At 35.5% G+C, this 23373-nt stretch overlaps 1 protein-coding gene and 1 long non-coding RNA gene across 2 annotated transcripts in view; both read right to left on the reverse strand.

Annotated features, from left to right (window-relative positions):
• The window catches only part of Acvr2a (activin A receptor type 2A), a 90290-nt gene that overhangs the window by 58698 nt on the left and 8219 nt on the right, over window positions 1-23373 (reverse strand). The window lies entirely within an intron of this gene.
• Window positions 3808-15496, reverse strand: LOC125350698. Its single transcript, XR_007210794.1, has 3 exons — window positions 15486-15496; window positions 7749-7752; window positions 3808-4016 (listed from the first exon to the last, which is right to left on the reverse strand). It is a non-coding gene; the product is annotated as an uncharacterized LOC125350698 (long non-coding RNA).

Raw genomic sequence — 23373 nt, forward strand, 5'->3', positions numbered from 1 at the left:
TTTCATAAACATGTTTTCTCTCAGCTGTGATCTGCAGGTGGTGAATCCATCCCTTCATTTAAAATCTTTGTGAAGCCAGGTGCCAGTGGCTCATGCCTATAATAATGCTCATTAGTCAGGAGGCTAAGGACGGATGTTAGAAGCTAGCCCAGAGAAGGGAAGTCTGTACCACTCTGTTCTCCAATTAATCACCAAAAAACTGGAAGTAGACCTGTGATGTGACACAGATGATAAGAGAACTAGCCTCAAGCAAAAATGCTCACAAACAGCATCCAGGCCATGAATTCAAGTCCCAGGATCTGAACAACAACAAAAAAAAGTGTTCAGCTTGGTACAAGGCACAGTTACCACATACACAGAAAACAGAAAATATGTGTAATATCATCTTGAGCTCTCATGGAAAATATACACATAAACGTATAGAAAGTGGTGCCACCCAACATTTAAATGTTCATTTTTCAAGTTGAAAGTACACAATTTCTAATTATGATACAGCCAGTGCCTACAATCTGTCTCTAGAGGAAACAAGAAACAGAGTGATATTCTTCAAAGGATGGGCCTTGCACAGACAGCCTCCATCAAAAACCACCAAAATGTTGATTTCTGGGCCCATTCCAGACCCACCAAACCAAATTTCCTAAATGTGTTGTTCATTTGGAACAATGAAGTTTTAATAATCTGTTGTCTTTTTTCACATCCAGAGGAAATAAAAATAGATTGTATTAATTTATGTAGAAGCAAATAAAAATATTTTTAAGCATGAAACAAGAGTAACCAATACAAAGCAGATGTTCAATAATAATATGCTTTCTTTGGGAATGGAGAATATGGAGGAGGTTTTGGCCCCAGAAAGAATACTCTTTGTAGGGTAACTTTTTGTTTTGAATGGGTGCTTTCATTTATTGAGGGCAGAAGAAGGTTGATAGGAAAGAATAGTTATTAAAGGTACATTGTTGTAACTTGTCAAAAAAAATCTGAAGTTAAGTGGTCAGGCCAGCACTAAAGAGCTGAGCTCTTAACTAGCTACATACTATAGCCAACAATCCAATCACTGGGCCCTCTTATGTCATCACCTTAAGCTATTAATTTTGATAAAGTATTCTACATGATCTTTCATTTGCTCTTAGGACACCAAGAACTTTGCCCAATTTTTGTTTAACAAAAATCAAGCATTTATCTCAAAGTCTTCCTCATATTCCCTGCCTACATTATGCTTCTGCAATCCATTTTATCTGCTGATCTCAATGATTTCTCTCAGGTTTCATTTAAACAACTACCTTTTGCCTCCATATGTAATTATATACCCTTGGGTAAAAAGCTCCCAGTTGTAAGGAAGTTTTCTGAAAATGACAACCAATTATTTAGGTCTTCTTCTAGAATGTTAGCAACTGTCAAGTTTAGTCATTTCCTATTTTCATGACTTGTTTTGAATTTCTCTTGGTCTTAACTTTTGGGTGATTTTGGCATCATCTATCAAAGGCCTACACTATTCATACAAAATTTAACTCTCTTCCCCAAAGTATATATAGTATCTCAAATAGAATTCCCTTCACAAAGTCTATCTAGAGACTGATATTTGCTCCACTGCTATCTAGAATATTTTCTTGAATCATTAGTTTCACTAAATATGGCCACTAGCTATATGTATTTACTGATCCTTAGAAATATGAGGCATCTGAACTGAAGTGTGCTTAAAACAAAAAATTTCTCATTAATAATTTTATATTGATTGCAATTTGAAATGACATTCTATATATTGAATAAAATACATTATTAATTTGACCATGGTGGTACATGCCTGTAATCCTAGTTACTCTGAATGCAGAGATGAGTAAGAGTATCAGTTGAGTCTAGCCTAGGCAAATAGGAAAAGAAAAAAGAAAAGCTCATGTCAACCAACAAGCTGAGCATAGTAGCTCACATCTACAATCCCAGCTAAGCAAGAGATACAGGTAGGAGGTCTGAAGTCAGCCTTCGCAAAGAAAACAGAGGACACTATCCAAAAAATAGTTTAAGCAAAACAGGAAAAAACAAAGGCTGAGGAATTCATGTAACTACAGCCATCTAATTTTAGATAAATCCAAAACGTGCACTGGAAAAAAAAAAAAGCCTATTCAACAACGGTCCTTGGAAAACTGGATACTCCATGCAGAAGACTGAAATGAGACCCATAACTCTCACTCTGTGCTACTATTAATTCAAAGTAGATCAGGATCTAAATGTAAAACGTGAAACTTTGAAACTACTATAGGATATAAAATAAGAACACTAGAACCTTACACAGGCAGTAAATTTTAGTAGCTCAAAATCTAGTAGCTCAACAAATAAGAGCATCAAGAGCATAAGATTGCATCAAACTAAAAAGCTTCTGGCACAACAGAGTAGTCATTAGGCTAAAAAAAGTCTTCAGGAAACTCAGAATTCTGCCAAAATACTAACAACCTAATTAATAAATGGGAAATAAACTGAAGAAATGCTTCTCCATCCTCTAAAGAAGTAATACAGATGGGCACCAATGGTCCGTGTCTATAATCCTAGCTATTCAGGAGGCTGAGATCTGAGGATTGTGGTTCAAAGCTAGCCTGGGCAGGAAAGCCCATGAGACTCTTATCGCCAAAAGATCACCAAAAAGCCAAATGCAGAGACATGGCTCAGGTGACAGAGTACTAACCTTGACCACAAGTACAGCACTAAGGTCCTAAATTCAAATCCAAAGGAAAACAAAAAAAAGGAGGGGGGTACAAATAACTAATAAATACAAGAAGAACTACTCAACATTCCTGGTCAAACAGGAAGGGCAAATAAAGAGAACACTGAGATTCTATCATACTCCAGTTAGAATGACCATCATCACCATGAACACAAACAACAACAAATGCTAGCAAGGATGTGAGGAACCCTTATAAACCACTGGTTGGAATATGAACTAGTATAACCACTATGAAAATCAGTATGGATGTTCCTCAAAACCCTAAAAATAGAACTATCCAAGAAACAGTAATACAACTCTTGGGTATTTAGCTGAAAGGAACTCAGGATATACTGGAGCAACCTAAAAACTCATATTTACCCCACTATTTACAATAGCCAATCTAAGGAACAGCCCTATAGCTGATGAATGGATCGAGAAAATACATTTATGTAATATATAAATAATAAAAATGTATATAAGAATATTCTTAAGCCATAAAGAAATTATATCATTTTCACAGAAACGGATAGATCCGTAAACTATCATATTAAGTAAAATAAATCAGGTTCAGAAAGACAAGGTTACATGTTTTCTCTCATATGTGGATGCTAGATCTAAAAAACAAACATATACATAAGCACATACAAAATTATAAACACACACACACACACACCACATACTCACACACGATGAACCTGATTAAAGTTTAGTACATGCATGTGAGAGACACACCGCTGATGTTCTTTTGAACAATTCACAAGGACTGCAACAAAAATGATTAGGAACTTGAAATGTATCCTGTCTGAAGCACTGGTTTTAGTGGGAGGAGGCAGTGGTGAAAGAGGACAAATATGATTTAAAAAAAATACATATGCACATACATGAACATGGAATGATAAAGCTTCTTGAAACTGGTTTAGGAAGGAGGTGGGCAGGAGAAAGAATGATGAGGGTTACTCTTCTCAAGATCCATGCATACTTAAAGGAACATATTGAAAATGAAACCCCTTTGTACGACTAATTGATGCTAATTTAAAATATTAATTTTCTAATGGTCTGGAAGAGGCATGTCTCAAGTGATAGAGTGTCTGTCTAGCAAGGACCAAATCCAAGTCCAAACTCTGACTGCCAAAAATATTATCTAAATTAATGTCACATGTTAAAAAATTAATATGAAAGATTTAAATTTTCATTTTGTGGCTGCATTGGTACAGTACTGCTCTAAACACTCCATCATTCTAAGCATTACTGGCCAAATACCCTCATTATTACACATACCATTCTTAGAATGTACCCATTCTATGTGTTCCAACTCCTCTCACACCTTCATCAATTGGTTCTCCCAACTAAAAATATTCCACAAAATGCCGCACTGCAAATAATATATGTGTGCATTTGAAAGAATACACCTAGAAATCAAGTTAATATGAATGCCTCCAAAGTAGGAACTATGAATTAGGTGTCAAAGATATATAAACTACTCTGTCTTGTCTTACATTTGCAAACTATTCTCTTATTTATTGCTTTCTATCTGTACTTAGAAGCTTCCTTTAAGAAGGTAGGCTAATGACTATTTCTAACAAAGGATAAATAGAAATAAACAACTTTCTCTCCCCGCCCCCCAACCCCATTGGGATTTGAAATCAAGAGCTCACACATGGTCAACTTACTTGCTTGTCTGGTATTCCAACACCTGAGCTACATCTCCAACAAGTAGAACTTCTATTACTAAAATATTTATATGCAAAGCTAACATACAAGTTAAATGACTCATTATTAAGGAGGAAAAGTCATTCATAATTATCAGAAAGGATGCACTTAACAGTGTCTGCCACAAACCCTGCTCAACCAGATGACCCAGGGGCAATGGTGGGTGACTCAGACTCCTATCATGATCACCAATTAGTTAGCATTTCTATCAAAGTGAGAGGTCAAACCAATACAACTAATTTTACTGCCAAGAAATACAATAATAATGATGTTTCTGAATTTGGAGAAGAGTGATAAACCAAAAACATCAGATGAAAAGGCATGGCAGTATGTTTCTGAATGTTGAATAATATTCTAAAAATATAAAGAACACTAAAGTATATGCTACCAGGGCTTTAAATCAGCTATACAATCTGCTGAATATCTATTCATTAATACATAAGATGTTTACATCAAGACATTACTTAATTGGGCTTTGCATAAGTGTGTTTAATGTGGAAAACGTAATTTATGACAGTTTTTAGGGACAGGATTCCACTAAAAGGCCCAGGCTGGACTCAACTCGGGATCTTCCCACAACCTCTTGAGTGCTGAGATTACAGATGTCCACCTCCTATGTTTGAATTCTTTTGTAGATGCAAAATGAGTAAGTAGAGCATGTTTTTAAAATTAGCTACTTAGTAATTGCTAAGTTTTATTACAGTAAGAACACATGCATACCAAACCACGACTTTCAGGTTTTCAATGCTAATTCAGAGACACCATTGGTAAGTAGAATTGGTAAGTGACCAAGTTTATCACTATATTGGATGAAATCACCTAGACAGCAAGTAATCTTCACAAATAAGAATCCTTAAAATAGCAGACATTCAATAAGCTGTTTTTCTCTTACTCATACAAAAACCAATAAAAAAGAAATGGAATGCAAATTGAAAAAAAGAAATTAGAGGAGTTGAAAGAAAAATATGTCACTTCAGAAAAACAAAAAAGCAAGAAGGTAACAATTTAAACAGTTCTCTAGGACAACCCAAAAGTAGGAGGCAAGTTTGTCTTTAAAATGAAGTCTTTATTTAAAATAAGCCTAAATGTGGGGCATTTAGCACCTTGCTTGACATGTAACTCCCTCTCCTATGTCTTTGCCTCCATGAGGTATGGGCCTTAAGCCCCCATCCTAGAACCTGGTTAAAAAAAAAAATTATCAAATCATATTGCTGTTTCTCACAAATCTCTTAATAAGTTCAAGTCTTAGTATAGAAGGAGGATTTGCTCCAGAAAATAAATGTTCAGAAACTCATGTTTGCTTGTTATTTTTCAAATAGGTGATGTGAAAGAAAGAAAGAAAGAAAGAAAGAAAGAAAGAAAGAAAGAAAGAAAGAAAGAAAGAAAGAAAGAAAGAAATCTTACCAGATGGCTAAGGAGAAGACTTAGGCCTAAGAATATTTAGGCCTCAGAATATTTATAAAATGAGTTTTTCAATATACATCTGCTCAAGTCCATTGAAATTGAAAAGTCAGTAGAAGGTTTAAGAGCATCTGTTCTACACTTTTGCTTGCTAAGATTTACCAACAGTAGAGAACATAAGTTTCCCTCCCTTTCTTCATAAAAAAAAACCATACATAAAAATATATGTACAATTACATACGCACATAAATATACATCACACATATAAAAGACAAAGGTAGTTAACTATTTTCTTATTTAAATAAAATCCTGACTGATAATACACACCAAATTAAGTTTTTAATATATTCTTTGAAGTCTTTAAAATTTAGGCATTAAAGTACAAAGAAAATGATAAGCTGAAGGTAAGTGTAAATATCATTTAAGTTATTTAATGACTGTTTATACCTTAAGTTGCTTGAATTTATTCAATACTGAAGATAAAGAAAAGGGAAAGAATGTAAGAGGAGGGAAGAGAAGGGAAGTGAAAGGAGAAACAATGTCTTCACAGCAACTGTCTTATAAAAATCAGCAAATACTCAACATAGCAAGGGAAGCAACTTTTCTAGACAAGTTCTAGGCACAGGTGAGGAGAATTAGCTTCAGACACTAACTACACATCTAAATGTTTAGAGTATATCAAACACAGAAACACACCAATAGAAATAGAAGAGTCTTTTACGCCTTAGGAAGTCTGCAATCCATTCTGAATAGCAAACATACCAAAATTTTAGAAATTATTTTTTAAAGTTGTATGCTTACTGGCAAACAAAATAATGAGGAATGTGAAGACTACTAAAAAGGATTTTTTTAAAAAAGATTAATTAGAAAAGCCTTCATAGAAGCAGAATCTGAAAATGATTTTAGCTATATTTAGAAGGTATAAAAAGAAATATATAAAGAAGGAAAAGGGTAGTCAGAGAAAAGAATGGCACATATGCAGAAAGCAGTCTGTACTGAGAAGTAATGAAAAAAGAAACTAATTAGAAGGGAAGAAAAAATGGGGTCTTCATGATATAGTCAGTGGATTACATGATAATTACCTACTCATGATAATTACAGTATTTATATTCACTATAGTAACTTTATAGGTTATCATATCTAAAGCTGTAAGAGCTGAAGCATAAATCTCCAATATTTAATGCCAACTTCATCTGGGCAGTCTACAAGATACTAGATAGTCCAAAGAATTGTATAAAATGTGACATCTGCTCTAACAATAACAACAAAAAAGAAGAAGAAAAGACATGTTAAATTTGCCATTCTGGGCTGGGGATATAGCCTAGTGGCAAGAGTGCCTGCCTCGGATACACGAGGCCCTAGGTTCGATTCCCCAGCACCACATATACAGAAAACGGCCAGAAGCGGCGCTGTGGCTCAAGTGGCAGAGTGCTAGCCTTGAGCGGGAAGAAGCCAGGGACAGTGCTCAGGCCCTGAGTCCAAGGCCCAGGACTGGCCAAAAAAAAAAAAAAAAAAAAAAATTTGCCATTCTGTTAAAGGTATAGTTTACACAAAGACTAATTCAAGAAAGAGAAATATATATAAACTGAGATCAAAAATAACCTTTCATTCTTACTAAATAAAGAATAAGGAGTGATGACCAAGTAAAATGTTAAAGGGAGAAACAAAGAAATAACACTTAATTTGATGTTATGTAATATGAAAGTACCACAATATCTAATAAGCTTTATTGAATAGACTGTTTTCACTCTACTAAAAATGTTTTGCTTAGACAAAATACACTTAGTCTCTCCCACCCTACTCCAATATTCTCTTTTCACACACCCCACATACCTTCACATTTCCTCCACATCCTTGTGTGTACCCATCTCAATGTCTCACCAACTATTACTTTAACATTCAAGACACTACATAAGTAACATGGAAATAATTTACCAATTCAAACTTATCTCCCACATCAGTTCTATACATCAGAAATATAGCATTCCCATTGCCCCATCTTAGTTCTTGCCCCATTTTCACAGTCATTCCTGACCTACAAACATTTTTTCCATCTATGTAAATCTGAACTGAGCTTTCAAGGTTTACTAACATTTCATATTCTCCTTGAAGCTTTCCAAGCCTTTTCTGCCTCTTGATTTTTCATTGTTCTGAATTTCCCAGTACTCAACTAGTATTCAGATGGTTTTTAATACAACCTAACATTTAAATATAAACTATATTGTAACATTTACTGTTGATTTATATAGAACTTTCTCTTCAACTAGCATCAGCATAGGCCACCTCTTTTTTATTTCTTTACAACTCAACTTTGGAATGTTAAGCTTATACATCATCTCCCCCTTTCACATGATCTTTTCTAATAGTTCCTCAGATCCATTCATTCCCTGGATTTCCTTCTATAGTTCTTCAAAAGATCACATTTAAGCACACCCACATATAGCTGAGTCATAAAGTGAATACTAGCTTAAGAAAGCAAAAGGCAAACTGGGTACTAGTGGCTCATACCTATAATCCTAGCTACTAAGAAGGCTGAGATCTGAGAATCAAGGTTCAAAGTCAGCTCAGGCATAAAAATCCCTGAAACTCTTCCCTCTAAATAACCAGCAAAAAGCCCCAAGTGAAAGTGTACTCAATTGCTAGAGTACCAACCTTAAGCAAAACAGCCTCACAGAGTCTCATTCCTGAGAGTTTGAGGACCTGAGTTCAGGCACACATACACACAAAAGGCAAAAGGCAAAAGGCAAGAATGAACAGCCATTTTCCTCCATGAATGATACAAATCCATTTTAACATTTCTTATTAAGAATCTAGCCAAACACACAGATAGCAAAACATGCAGGTTTCAAATTTTTCACAAACAATGATGAGCAATTCACCAAAACAAAAGGAATCTCCTTTAGAAAGTTCTCTACAGGCCATAAAAGTAAATCCTAGAATATCTTTGAATGTTGAAGAAAAATAATGCAAAATGCCATATTAAATGATTACATCTGGAAAAACAAGCCATCAGGACTGTTTTTGTTTTTAAGGATATAAAATACAATTGAAAGCACTGACATAATCAAAAAGAGCAGTTATCTTTAGGAAATAAGCTAAGGAAAACAAAAAAAGGAGTAACAAAATAAAACTGTTAAAGTGCCCCAATGGTTAGAATTATCCATTTCTGATGTAGAATACATAGAACCTTTCCTCAAAATTGAAGAATTGGTGATGCTTATCAAATTAACGATCCACTAGAGTTGCAAACTACTATACTACTGGGAAAGGAAGAAAAACTCTTAAGCATGCCACGCAAAAACCTCTATTTCATTTGTAATCAATTTATTGTTTCTAACCCTATCTCTCACTATTTTTCGTCTCCAATCTAAAAGAAAGTCAGCATACTGTAATTACCACACAAAATAACACCTCGCTGTTAATGCAATGCCAATTACTCTACCTGTAATGAGGACCACTTATTAAAATTATATAATCCCCCACCCCAGCTGTCCTGGATCCAATCAAATGCCACAACTTACATTTACTACTTTTCTTCACATTTCAATGGACATGATATAGGCACCAACTCCACTGGTACTCAGCTAAGTACCAAGAATACAGAGATATTTAGCAATAATTCCTACAGATCTTATGTGATGAGATAGAGAAAACTAGAAAAACAAGAAGCACAACCATAAGTGTGGGTAAGATGCTACAGGAACACAAACAGGAGGACCTAGCAACTTGCAAGAATAAGAGCTGAATGTGGTTGGGTTCCAGAGAAATTCCAGCAAACAAAAAAATAGAGTATGAAGGCAAAAAAAAAAAAGAGGTTCAAAGATTATGTAGTATTAAACTAGTACTACAGTGAAAGGCAGCAAGTAGAAGGAAATCAGGTGGAAAGAACAATCTCTGAGGTACTATGTATTATATGAACAAACTTGACCGTTATTTGTAGGTGACAATAATTTTTTGGTGCATGTGAGATCAAGATGTGTCTTGAACTCAGGGCCTCAAGCAATCACACTTGGCTTTTACTCTCAAGGCAAACATTTTTCCACTTGAGCCACAACTCCACTTCCAGGATTTTTGCTGGTTAATTACAGTCTCACAAACTTTTCTTTTTGTTGGCTCAGAACTGCAATCCTCAGATCTCAGCCTCCTGAGTAGCTAGGATTACAGGTGTGAGCCACCAGCACCTGGAGACAAAAGTGGGTGTCAGTGAACATACCTGCATATTTCAGCTACTCAAGGATCAAAGACAAGAGGCTGACCAGTGAATTTTTTTTAACCATTGTTTTTAAAGCACAGTAGTGAATTCCTATAATCCCAGCTAATCTGAAGGTAGATATATAAGAACCATGGCCCAAGACCATCCAGAGGAAGTTATGAGACATATATGTAAAAACAAACTTAAAAGAATTGAAATTAACTAAAAAAGTGCTGAAGGCATAGCTGAAATGGTAGGCACAGAAAAAGAATGTCAAAGTAAATGTCATGATAGCTCTCTTAGTTTTCTGTGGCTTCTAATAAAGAATATCAAAGACATGGTTTATTTTCCTAATTTTCTGTTTGTGTTTGCTTTATGTGTGCAGTAGAGAAGAAAAAGGTTTATTTATGACTTAAGACAAGAGATATAAAAGTAAAAATGAAAAAGTAGGAATAGATTCCAGAAACAAAAGGTCAAACTCTCAGTATATAGTTATTGCTTCATTTGAAAGAACAATAAAAATAAAATTCTGAAGATGGCAGTCAAGTTTCTGGCTCTAATTTTATTTCACTTAACTGTAAACTCTCACCTGAGCTCACTTCTAAAGTAAGTATTTCTACCTCAGTTTTGTTTTCCCATTTCTTTAAATCCTTTCTCAGATAAAACCATTCCCACATCTACATTTGATTCTTCATCTTCTATGACATGGTTTTGTCTCCATCACATCACTGAAAACATTGTTGCTAGAATTATCTACAAAGTTATAAATAATCCAAAGTTATAGATCAATTGACAAATCTAGTGATGACTTTTCAGGCTCTATCTTATTTCATCTGACATCGTTGAAAACTCCCTCTACCTAGATTTCTTACAATGGAACTCTACTTGTTTTCTTTCTGTATCTCTATGCCCATCTTAGTCTTTTCTTTTTTGTTGATTGTGGGGCCTGAACTCAGAGCCTGGGCACTGTTCCTAAGCCTCTTTGTGCTCAAGGCTAGTGCTCTACCACTTGAACCACAGCATCACTACCAGCCTTTTTTATGTGGTACAGAGGAATCGAACGCAGGACTTTATGCATGGTAGGCAAGCACTCTACCACTAAGCCACATTCTCAGCCCCATCTTAGGCTTGTCTACAAGCTCTTCTTTATCCTCCTCCTTGTCCTATGAATGTTTATATTCCCTGAGTTTGGTCTCTGGCTCTTTTGCTTCTGCACTGTGCCTGTACATCTATTGGTGGATACTCAAATGCCTTTCTAACTTAGATTTACATCTACTAATCTTTATCAGGAAGGTTACAAATACTCAACACAAGCATAATTCATTTCTCCAATCTTAAACATTAATCTCATGGCAACATTCCACTATCCCAACTAGTTCCTTCAAAACCTTTAGCATAAAGTTAAATCTATTAGTAATTCAAGGCTGTCATGATCTGATCCCTACCCAAACCTCTGCTGACAAACAACCTCCTACAATACTACTTCATGCCCTATGCCTTTTTTATAAAGGTTCTTGAACTAATTCCAGCTTTACAAATATGTAGTGATCATTCATATGGCTCTTATAATCTTTCTATCCAACTATAGTCCATGAAGAGATCTCACAACATCATTGGGAGCTTATTAGAAATGCAGATTGAGGGACTCTATTCCAACCATACCAAATCAAAGATACTCTATATTTTAACAGCATCTCCAAATGATTCTTGTTCACGATAAAATGTGAGAATCATGACTTTAATTTATCATGACCACTACTATAATATACAACCATTATCAGAGAAAGGGACAAACTCAAAACCCATCACCTCTAGAAACTTAGTCTAGAATAATTTCACTACACACACTTGTAGTAGTAAATGAAAATGTTGGCTTTCCTGTTTTCACAGTCATCTCACTTCCTCAAAATTTAAAGACTGCTACATTGGTATGAAGATGGCCTACAATTCTCACTCCCTGCCTAAGGTATACGTCCTCAGGAAAGCTTGTCCACACTGACCTGTTTCATTATCCAGAAATATGATCAACAGGCTTGTCATGGATAGCAAAAAATTAAAAATAAAAATAATAGTGAATTCCTCCCAGTTTATTCACATGGAGAATTTCTAGTCATCCTTCATGGACACTTCCAGCATTACTATGAAAAAGAAATAACCTGATCTCTTCCAAACTGAACTAGGCCATCTTTTCTGTAACCCAAAGATATGCCAACATAGATATGATATGTTACACAATTGTGAGTTTACTATTCAGTCTCCACCAAATGAAGCTGTGAATCCTCAAGGGTAAAGACTGTGTCTTATTCATTTTCACAGTCCCAGACCTGACACATACACCGTGCTTACTAAAACAACTAATAAATAGTGGAAGATTAAAAGTTAGCATTGTAATTCTAACATCTACACTTAGTTAAAACTAGAGATGAGAAGGGATTTCTTCAGCAGGGAAAGATAGAATTTTGAAAATCACACAGAGATTAAATTCTGAAAAGAAAAACAGCAACACCAAAAGGATGGTCAAAATGAACTTTAAGGTGGTAAAGGACTATAGTCAGAAGAAAAAGAAAGAGTTAAAGACAAAAAATGTCAAGAAGAAACAGGAAGAGGCAGATGATAATGCCTTATGAATATAGTTCTAGCTACTGAGGACACTGAGATCGGGAGATGCAGTTTGAAGCCAGACCAGGCAGAAGAACCCACAAAACCCTTATCTCTAAACAGCAAAAAGCAGGAACTGGAGTTGTAGTTCAAGTGGTAGAGCACCAGTCAGTCGTGAACAAAAAAACTGAGCAAGAGAATGAGGCAGCTATCCAGGTCAGTCTATGACTATGATTCTCCCAATCTCAGCCTCCTACACAGTTTAGGGTGACAAGCACATACACTGTGCACAGCTATGAACTGTGAAGGGGTCTCTCAAACTTTTCTACCAGGGCTGGCCTCAAACTACCACTCTCAGTCCCCCAAGTAACTAGGATTTGGAATACCAGTCATCTTTTGAGGGAATTATTTCACTTAATTCAAGCTAAATTCTGACCTCGTTCTGATTCTGGCTCAGTGTATAACCAAAAGGAAAATTGTCTGTTGCTCTAGTCTTTACACAACTGTACACAATTACTTTCATTCAAGAGGTGAAGAAAACTCTGCTATATCAGCCACAGGAACCATAGAAGACCATCAACAATTCAATTTGATAGCATTTCCAAGTGCCAGTAACAGCAGCTGTCACTAGGGCAGAGGAAGGGGGAAAAAGTCCTGAAAGAAAAGGTTCTATGAAAGCCAAGCTACCCAAGACTAGGTAATTCATGTTTTAATGTTTTGAATATTTCATTCAACAGAAAGAACAGATTTAATTCTTGTAGACACAGGCTAACTACTCCAGCTCTGCTACATACTTCATACAAGTAGCTCTAGGAAATTCACTCCGTCTATGTTTCCTTATCTAGAAAATGAGAATAGTTGGCAAAGCACCAGTGGCTTACACCTGTACTCCTACCTACTCATAAGGTTGAGATCTGAGGATTACAGTTCAAAGCTAGCCTGGTCAAGAAAGTCTGTGAGAGTCTTATTTCTAATGAACCACCAAAAAGCTGGAAGCAGAACTGTGGCTCAAGTGGTGTAGCACCAGCCTAAAACAAAAGAAGTTCAGAGAAAGCAAGCACCCAGACCCTGAGTTCAAGACCAAGGATTGGCGTGCACGTGCTTGCACCCGTGTGTGTGTGTGCACGCACACGCACACACACACACAGGGAATATTTACCCTGTAGAGTCAGACATGCATGTTATCATTAAATCGTAAAAGCACTTGGCCCAGAACATACTATTGTAAGTGATGGCTGTTAATGACAGTTTTAATAAATGATAACCACTAGTAATATTATTATTATAAAAAACAATATGGCTGGGCTATAATGTAACTTGTCAGTTCCAATTTCAACCAAAGAAAAATAATATATAAAATTCTGGCCCATGAGGAAAACAATTTTAAATATTCTTAATCCCAAAGTAAAAGTGATTGAGAAAAGCACTTCTATAGCAATCATGGGTATGATTTACCTACATACTTCATGCAACAATTAACACATACAGGCCTATGGCTGTCATCAAGCTAGCTAATAAACAGTAAAACAGTGTCTGCCCTAAAATTAAAGCTCGCTTTGGTGCTTCCTATTGCTATATTGCTATTTCCAACCCCCTAGGCACTAAACAGTTTTTTCAAAATTTGGTACAAAGATTATCTGTCAGAGCAATCACTTTAGAAATTACTGCAAAAAATTCTTCCACTAAGGGTGCAAGATAGAAGAGGACTGCACAAAGCTGATAAGCACTCTTTATACATAACTCAATTTAAAAGTCAGAGTTTTACCTCTAGCTCCACCAATTAGACAAATTATCTCAGGACCTGAATTAAAACAACATAGAAACTACTTAAAATAAGTTCAAACAGAATAAAAGTTGCACATGAAATCACTTAGAAAGCATAAATAAATGGAAGATATTGTCCCAGTATGCTGCTATTCACATACTGAGAAAAATAGAACAGGATAGGCTTTGGTGAATTGCACTTATTTCCCTAACATGTCTACTCCTACATCTTTATCTCCTTTGAAAAAGGTTTTGAGCTGCTCTCATTTGAGAGTATACTACTGAATGATGCAATACTCCATTCTGTTATCTGAAAACATTCCCCAATCTTTATATAAAAAAGCACAAAATTACATGATTAAAAATGTTAGTATTAACAAATAAATAAATAAATAAAATATTCTAAAGTTAACCAAATGGGTGCTGCTCTGTAACTAATCAAATAAATAAATGGTATTAATTTTTTTTTTTAAAACCCACAATACTTGCATCTTGAACCAAACATGGTCAACTCAAATGTATTTTCTCGCTAAATACACTGGCATGTGTTCAGTTTTAAATTCAGCACATTTTACTTGTTCATATTTAATAAACTGTTTAGAGCTAGACCTTACTAGGCAACAGCAAGAAGCAATACCAGCAATTAACGTTTATTCAGTTATTTAGAATGTTATACGTGACAAATCATTTAAAGCACTTTATAGTAATTTAACACTTTATAGCAACTATATAAAGTAGGTGCCATTATTATCTTCATTTCCAGATGGCATCAGGCATGTGCCTCCAATGGTCTGAACATTAACTTTACACTGAATGAATGCTAAGGAACTTAGGGTCAGCTGATAGCCAAAAACATTAACAAGCAATTATAACACAAAAAGGTAAGCAATAAAAATAGGATTGAATAATGAGGCTAAAAGGTAGTAGTTCAAACTCATTCTATATGAAGTAGTAATTCCCACTGCAAAAGCAAGAATCTCAAACTAACCTAGGAAAAATAACATTTTAAGGGCCTGTCATCTTCTCATTCAATTAACCAGACCTCTAGTATGGTTTTGTTACTTTGCAGTGAAGAACATCTGATCTTTTTCTTCCCAAGGCAATTCCAAATCAAGTTAGAGAAGCCACATAAATTAGTTTTCACCATATTAGCTAACTCAACCAATAATGGAGACAGAAGTATCTCAAAGATATATGATTTTTAAGTACTAAGAGTGGGTAATTGATTCTAGACTAAGCAAGTGTTGATTAAAAGAGTTTTTTTCTTAGTATAACTTACAAAAACTCTTCAATTAGCATATCAAAGCTATCAATCTCCAAAGCCTACTTCTACTCTAACACAATTTAGTAACAGGCACTGTTTTACCTATACCCAATTGTAAATTGCCACCTGGGAACAGCCTCCCCATCTGGGTGGCCAGGTGGTCCTGCTACTTGAATTTCATTCTTCATTCCCTTTCAGCTAAAGACATGATTATATTATTCTTCCTCACTAAGCCCCCATCCTCAATTTCCAGGTATTTCTGTAGTAAAGATGTAAAAGAGAAGAGACAGGAGTACAGAACAAAGAAGAAAAAATAAACATGAAAATTTTCCTCTTACATTGTGCCATTAATATAGAGTTCCTATTTTCCTTGCACATTTCCAGTGGCTCTGCCTATCACTGAAGCCAATGCCATGTCTCAACAAATCTGGCCAATCCGCATGTCACCTATATGCTAATGGATGAAGCACATATTTTAATTAAGTAAGCCTCTGTTTGAATATCAGTTGTAAAGATTCTTAGCTCTATGGTCTTGTTTTTTCTATTCTCTAAAACAGGTGACTAACTCATAACAAAGCTTAGTATCAGAAACCAATTGTAATAAGCAATCAAAAGCCTTCCTTTACATTTTTTCTTTATATAGTTTGACTCTCACATACAAAAAAAATTTTAAAAACAACCTCACAATCAGGTATTCCAAACACAGACTTAAACTTTCTGACCAAACTATAATAAAAAATACATTTTTCATTCTTACTCAGTACATACACACATAAAATCATACACATAACTGAAATTTCACAAAACAGTACTATCTTTTACTATGTATGCTTCATTCTGATTTTTTTCTATTCCCCTTTTCTGTTAATGCTGATGCATTACATTTCATGACTCTTTCATGGGCTATGCCCTGCAATTTGAAACTACATCATACTCTTAGCTCTCCCTGACTTTATCCTGTTCTCTTCTCCCTACTCATACACATTGTTTTTAGTCTTAACGTAACTACCCCTAGAAGTGAGATACAAAGCCCAAGAGACAGAAGAGAGATACAATAGACAGAAATTCTGAAATGATCAGGGAGATAGTATATATTTTTGGCTCAAGAAGGAATACTAAAATCATTTTCTCTCAAAGACAATGCTATTCATGGGGACAAAGTTTTGTAGAGTATCACTGGAATAGATCGCAGGAAGTAAGAGTCTTTGGTTTTAAAGAAAAATATTTTTAAGTTTTCGAAGGTCTTGAAATTAATGTTTTTCTAAATTGAGGGAAGGTACAACCTATACAATCGAAGAGATTGGCAGTTTATGGCACACAAGTAAAATCTTGTCTGTGATGTTTTTGTACAGCTCCTGAAATTTGTTTTTTATATTTTTTTTCTAAACAGAAAATCTATTTTCTACCTGCAAAATGTCTATTAAAGACCCAAGCAATTCTAGATCTTTAGTGGTCAGTAGTTCTTGATCAGTTCTTGGCATTCCCTGGTCAATGAAGCAAAGATGATGATGATTGGAAACCCGGCCCTAACACTTCTCACATGGGAAATGACATCCATCACCTCCACTCATATTCTGTTGACCACTACTGGTTGCACAATCACTTCTTTTTTTATCAGAGGTAGGAATTGAAATCAGGGCCTAAGGGCCTGTCCTTAGCTTTTTCTGCTTAAGGCTATTGCTCTACTACTTTGAGCCACAGCTCTACTTCCAGTCTTCTGGTAGTTAATTAGAGATAAGTCTCCAAGACAGGACTGGGCTTTGAGCCAAGATCCTGGATCTCAGCTTCCTGAGTAGCTAGGATTGAGGTGTGAGCTGCTGGCACCTAACTACAAATATAATTTTATTATTATGGAGATGTTGTATGGAGGAGTTGCTATTTCATAAGTCAGGAAATGATTACATTTCTTTCTTCCTTCAATTTTTTAAATGGTTTAAGAAAGTATAGGCCAGGTGCTGAGTGGCTCACACTTGTAATTCTAGCTATTCAGGAAGCTGAGATAACAAGATAAAAGTTCGAAGCCAGCCACAGCAGGAAATCCATGAGGCTCTTTCTCCAATTAACCACCAAAAAGTCAGAGGTAGAGCTGTGGCTCAAGCAATAAAGCGCTAGCCTTGAACACAAAAGCTCAGGGCCAGAGCCTAGGGCCTGAGTTTGAGCCCCAGGACTAGCACTACCACTAGCACCACCCCACCCCCGCAAAAAAATAATATTCTGAGATAAATGTATGAAATGCAAATTTCACAGTACACAGGGCACAAATAAAGCTTTACTAGAATACAGTAACAATGATTCATTCGCATACTCTCTAGGACTATACTTCTATGTTAAAACTGGTAGAGCTAATATGGGACTACTTAATATTTACTAGGTAGCCCTTTACAAAACTGTTTATACACCCTGCAAAGCACTTCAAAGCATTCATATGTAAGTATTTTTGAAACATCAATTAAGTGCCAAACATCGGGAAAACCAGTTATGCCCACTCTTATAAATATCAATGGAAGACAAGTGAAACAAAGGAACTACCACAGAGCCAAATGACAAAAGAAAAGGTTGGCCAGTGGTCATGTTCAATGCCTTGAATGTCACCATAAGGAATAAACATTCTTCTAACAGTTTCTATTAAGGTGCTTATGGAATTAACACTTATTCGCTGACAGCTTAAGAATAAATGTCTATGCATTAAGAACCATAAATTCGTAATTAAATGTGTTGTCACAATTCACAAAACTTTCCCAATGCTCTCATTCCCTTAAAATCATTACAATGATTACAAACATTTAGTATAGCATTTAAAAGGCTTAAAAGTTTCATGTACAAGTGTTCTTGGGCTTGAATGTAGCCTTGAATCCTCACTGAAATCTTAAGAGCTGACCATTATATATTCTACTACATTATATATATTATATATTATATTATATATACTACATATTCTACTACATTATATATTCTATTACATAACAGATTAGGGTCATCTACTGTTCTGTATTTTGGATTAATAAACTGACTTCCTTCCATACCCTGGCTACTTCCTTCTATACTAAGGCTACTATTTTTTTTTTTAAGTTGCTTAAATCAGGGCCGCTAAATGAATGTATTACTAAACTACAATTTTTTTTTTTTTTTTGGCCAGTCCTGGGGCCTTGGACTCAGGGCCTGAGCACTGTCCCTGGCTTCTTCCCGCTCAAGGCTAGCACTCTGCCACTTGAGCCACAGCGCCGCTTCTGGCCGTTTTCTGTATATGTGGTGCTGGGGAATCGAACCTAGGGCCTCATGTATCCGAGGCAGGCACTCTTGCCACTAGGCTATATCCCCAGCCCATAAACTACAATTTTTGATATGAGGAAGTTTGGAGCTATAGTAGCAAAAGATCAAAACTATGTTTCACTGGTCTCTGAAAGAGAAAGCCTTCTACGCTCCCCAGATCCCAACCTGTACTTTTATTCCATCCTTCCTAAGTGAGGATCAATTTAAGTTTATTATTTCTAAGATTATTCTTAGCACTCATTCTGATAAGGTTACTTGAAAAAATAGTACCTGATCCTTTCAACATTCAAAACCTTTTAACTGGTCCTATTATTTCTAGCCCTTTCAATTAATAAGCAATCTATTTACATTTTAACTAAAGGAAATTAGTAATTAACTTGCAAATTCAAACCCAAACCATGTTACATAAGTTCAAAGAAGAATAAGAAAACGTTGCAAAGTAATTTGTTACATTTGTACATAATATACACAGTATATGTAGTATATATACTTGTTTATATTTGTATATAATATACACTATAAATATATATGATAATATAATAAAAGGATAGTAAGTAGCTTTTCAATTATCTTTCATTTAGTCATTTAGAAAGATGTTTTATTCTACTTCCGGGTATCTACTCACCAAAGTGCTTTTTTATTATCTTGCCCATCATGAAATTTATTTTTTTCACTCTCTTGACTTTTCACTTCTCTTCATATCATTTTAAAGTGCACTTATGCTAGTTTGTAACAAGTTTTGGTCTAAATAAAAATAGTTAACAAAATTTTATTGATTATTCCTACAGTATGAAACTCTACTACCAGTTCTAGAAGTGTTTTAAAGTAATAATAAATAGAATATCCTGTAATATTTATGGGGTAAAATTACATTTCTTTACAGAAGGTGGCTTACCAAAGATAGATTGCTTTCAAAATAAAAGGAATCAAATACTACTACCAAATGAAAAGACGCAGCCACCATTATATTTTCTTAATCCAACAAAATTTAAGACTTTCTTTAGTTTCACCTTTGTGAGTAATGCAGTTTTTCACAAAGATACTGCTGCTAAACTTGTGCCATAATAAAGAGCTGATTTCCCTGTTTCAAGTAAGACCTCTAGCAGTAGAACTTAGCAGTAGAACTCCTAGCAGTAGAAACTTGAAATCTTTCTAAATAAAAATATTCATGTGGACTACCAAGAAGTTATAGCCCTGAGTAAAAATAATAACCCTAAGTATTAACTATCTACCCTTTCAGACTTTAAGTGTAAGACTTTGGTAATCGGAAAAGATAAATTCCTAAAAATTAAGATATAAAGTAGGCAGGCACTGGTGACTCATGTCTGTAATCCTACCTATTCAGGAGGTTGAGATCTGAGGACCATGGTTCAAAGCCAGAGCAGGGAGGAAAGTCTGAGACTCTCACCTCCAGTTACCCACCAGAAAAGCCAAAAGTGGAGCTTTGGATCAGGTGGTAAGAGCACTAGCCTTTGAACACAAAAGCTCAGGGACAGTTCCCAGGCTCCTATCCCCAGGATGAGTATAGATGAAAAACAGGTATACAATATGCTGATATTTTACTTACCTTCAGCTATATCAACAATATAGTATGTGATTGAAACAATAAAGAGGTGGTGATCTTAGGAAAAATAAGCATTTGAAAAGGAGCGAAGCCAATGTTTCAGAGAAGAATGTTTAGAAAATTCAAAATGTAAACTGGCAAATGCACAAAAACAGAACACAGAAACATGTCACAAAAATTCAATAACCTCTATCCAAGGTTTTATCATCTCTTTTCTATTTGTTTTTATTTGTTTATACATAGTCTGCTTAAAATAGTTGTCTGACCAGGTGGTGGCAGCTCACACTTACAATCCTAGCTACTAAACATGCTGAGATCTGAGGACCAAGGTTCCAAGGCAGCCCAGACTCTTAGAAAAGTACCTGAAGCACTTATCTCCAATTACTCAGCAAAAAGCTGGAAGTGGAGATGTAGCTCATGTTATAGAAAACCAGCTTTCAGCAAAAAAGCCAAGTGTGAGGGTCACACCCTGAGTTCAAACTCAAATACTGACACACACAACAAACGAATGCATCAATAAATAAGCAATAAAAAACTTTGATGCATAGGAAGTCTACCTGCATATGTGTGTATGTATTTAGAAAATATACTAAAATAAAGTGGATAAAAAAATACTAGAGAATCAGTTAAGTATCAGTAAGCTTTAGAACACAATCAGATTGTTCAAAACTAGAAGGGGATTTGAACAGTCTCTAGCCTTACTTTAATGCAACAGGCTAACTCTTACGCCTACACACTTCCAATACACTGTTCAGATAGCTGCTAAAGACATCCTTATACATATAAGTTAGACTTAGTTCCTCCTTAAAAACTTTTTCAGCTGCCCTTTGTATTTTATTCTAACTCCTTCTTCTGTTAGATCAAAGTCCTGTATGATCTTGTCAGTATCTCTGAAATCCCAATCCTACATTCAGTTCTTCCAGCAACCAGTTAAATATTGATTGAGATTCTCCTTTCAGGCCAGAAACTACTGTGTCCTAGGGTACTGTAATGAACAACACACTCCAGTAGTGGAAAGGACAAATAATAGTAGTTAAATAAGGTCTATAATGAGAGACTGACATATGATGTGAAATGGCAGCTGTTTTCTGTGGCATCACAAGTGACAATATATAATTGTTTGATTCATTTAACCACTTACTTTACAACTGTAAACTCCATTAGAACATAATAATCTCTCCTTTGTTCTTTGCTACATCTAAAAGCACTTAGCACAAATTTCTAGTGTATAGTCTAATATTTCTGTTAAGTGAATACCTATTTTATTCTCTTTCATTTGATGTGCAAAGCAAGGCCTTAATAGTTGCCAAAGATTAAAGAATTGGTACTAAGAAACTATGAATCAGGGGGCTGGGAGTTTGGCCTAGTGGCAAGAGTGCTTGCCTCCTACACATAAAGCCCTCAGTTCGATTCCCCAGCACCACATATATGGAAAACGGCCAGAGAGGGCGCTGTGGCTCAAGTGGCAGAGTGCTAGCCTTGAGCAAGAAGAGGCCAGGAACAGTGCTCAGGCCCTGAGTCCAAGGTCCAGGAGTGGCCAAAAAAAAAAAAAAAAGAAAGAAAGAAAGAAACTATGAATCAGAACAGCAAGCTCTTAAGTTTTAATCCAAAATACTTTATCATACTCAAATTGTTGATTTTTACAGGTCAGCCAGTGTTCTCAAACCTTAAGTGGTTAACTCCAAAAACAGACTTGGGAATCTCAAAACTTCACTTCTAAACTTTTAAGACACCTAAAATTTGTTTTTTGTGGGGGTTTTTGTTTGTTTTTTTGCCAGTACTGGGCCTTGGACTCAGGCCCTGAGCACTGTCCCTGGCCTCCTTTTGCTCAAGGCTAGTACTCTGCCACTTGAGCCACAGCGCCATTTCTGGCCGTTTTCTATATATGAGGTGCTGGGGAATCGAACCTAGGGCTTCATGTATGCAGGGCAAGCACTCTTGCCACTAAGCCATATTCCCAGCCCCAAACACCTAAAATTTAAATGATGCTTAAGAAAAATATTTTAAGGTCCATCAAACAGAGAAGATGATTTATTCCAATAGTTCTTTTAAACACATGCTAGAACAAGACCTTAACTTTTTGTAAAGAACTACATCTGATGTCCTATTCTCTAGCACATACCTGACACTCTATATTGGTATTTTTTTGGGGGGGGAGGGCTGTATCATTTAGTTAGATATTATGTCACATTAACTAGAAATATGCTTGCAAACTTCAAAATATTTCCCCAAAACTTAATCCATTTGTTCACTTGTTTTGCCAGTACAGGGTCTTGAACTCAGTGCCTCTCTTGCTTAGCTTTTTCTTTATCTCAAACAGAGACACTCAGATCTCAGCTTCCTAAGTAGCTAAGGATTGCAGTCATAAGCTACTGGCATGAAGCAAAATCTGTATTTTTAAATCTTACATATTAAATGTTTTAAACTTAAAGATTGAGTTAACATATATAGGTGAGAGCTAACCTGAAGCAGCATTTTGGTTTAAAAAATTAATCTCAGAGTTTTAGAAACTTCCTAAGATCTCATGACTTGTCGTGCCCTTTTCCTTTCGAATCCATGCCTTAGAACAAGCTTGATTTATCACAGTCAGTCATAAAGATATGAGCAAGAGATCTGGTCTCATTTCTACTAAATATAAATTTTTAAAGTCAGTGATTATAACTGGGGAAAAATCTTTCCAAGCTTAGTTTTTGTTATAATATGTAAAGACATGATTACTTCAAGAAAGCTTTTAATCTAGTAACTATCTTCTTGCTTTACATTTTCTTGCTTCAGCAAAATATAGAATAAAGTGATTCCAAGTATGACTATACACAATCCGACTAATTTTTTTTTTTAATCTGCTTCTAATTACAAAAGAATTAATACTGAAGTGGAGTACTAGTGGCTGAAGCTTGTAATCAATCCTAACTACTCAG

Source organism: Perognathus longimembris, chromosome 4 (assembly GCF_023159225.1).
Source record: "Perognathus longimembris pacificus isolate PPM17 chromosome 4, ASM2315922v1, whole genome shotgun sequence".
NCBI classification, from domain to species: Eukaryota; Metazoa; Chordata; class Mammalia; order Rodentia; family Heteromyidae; genus Perognathus; species Perognathus longimembris.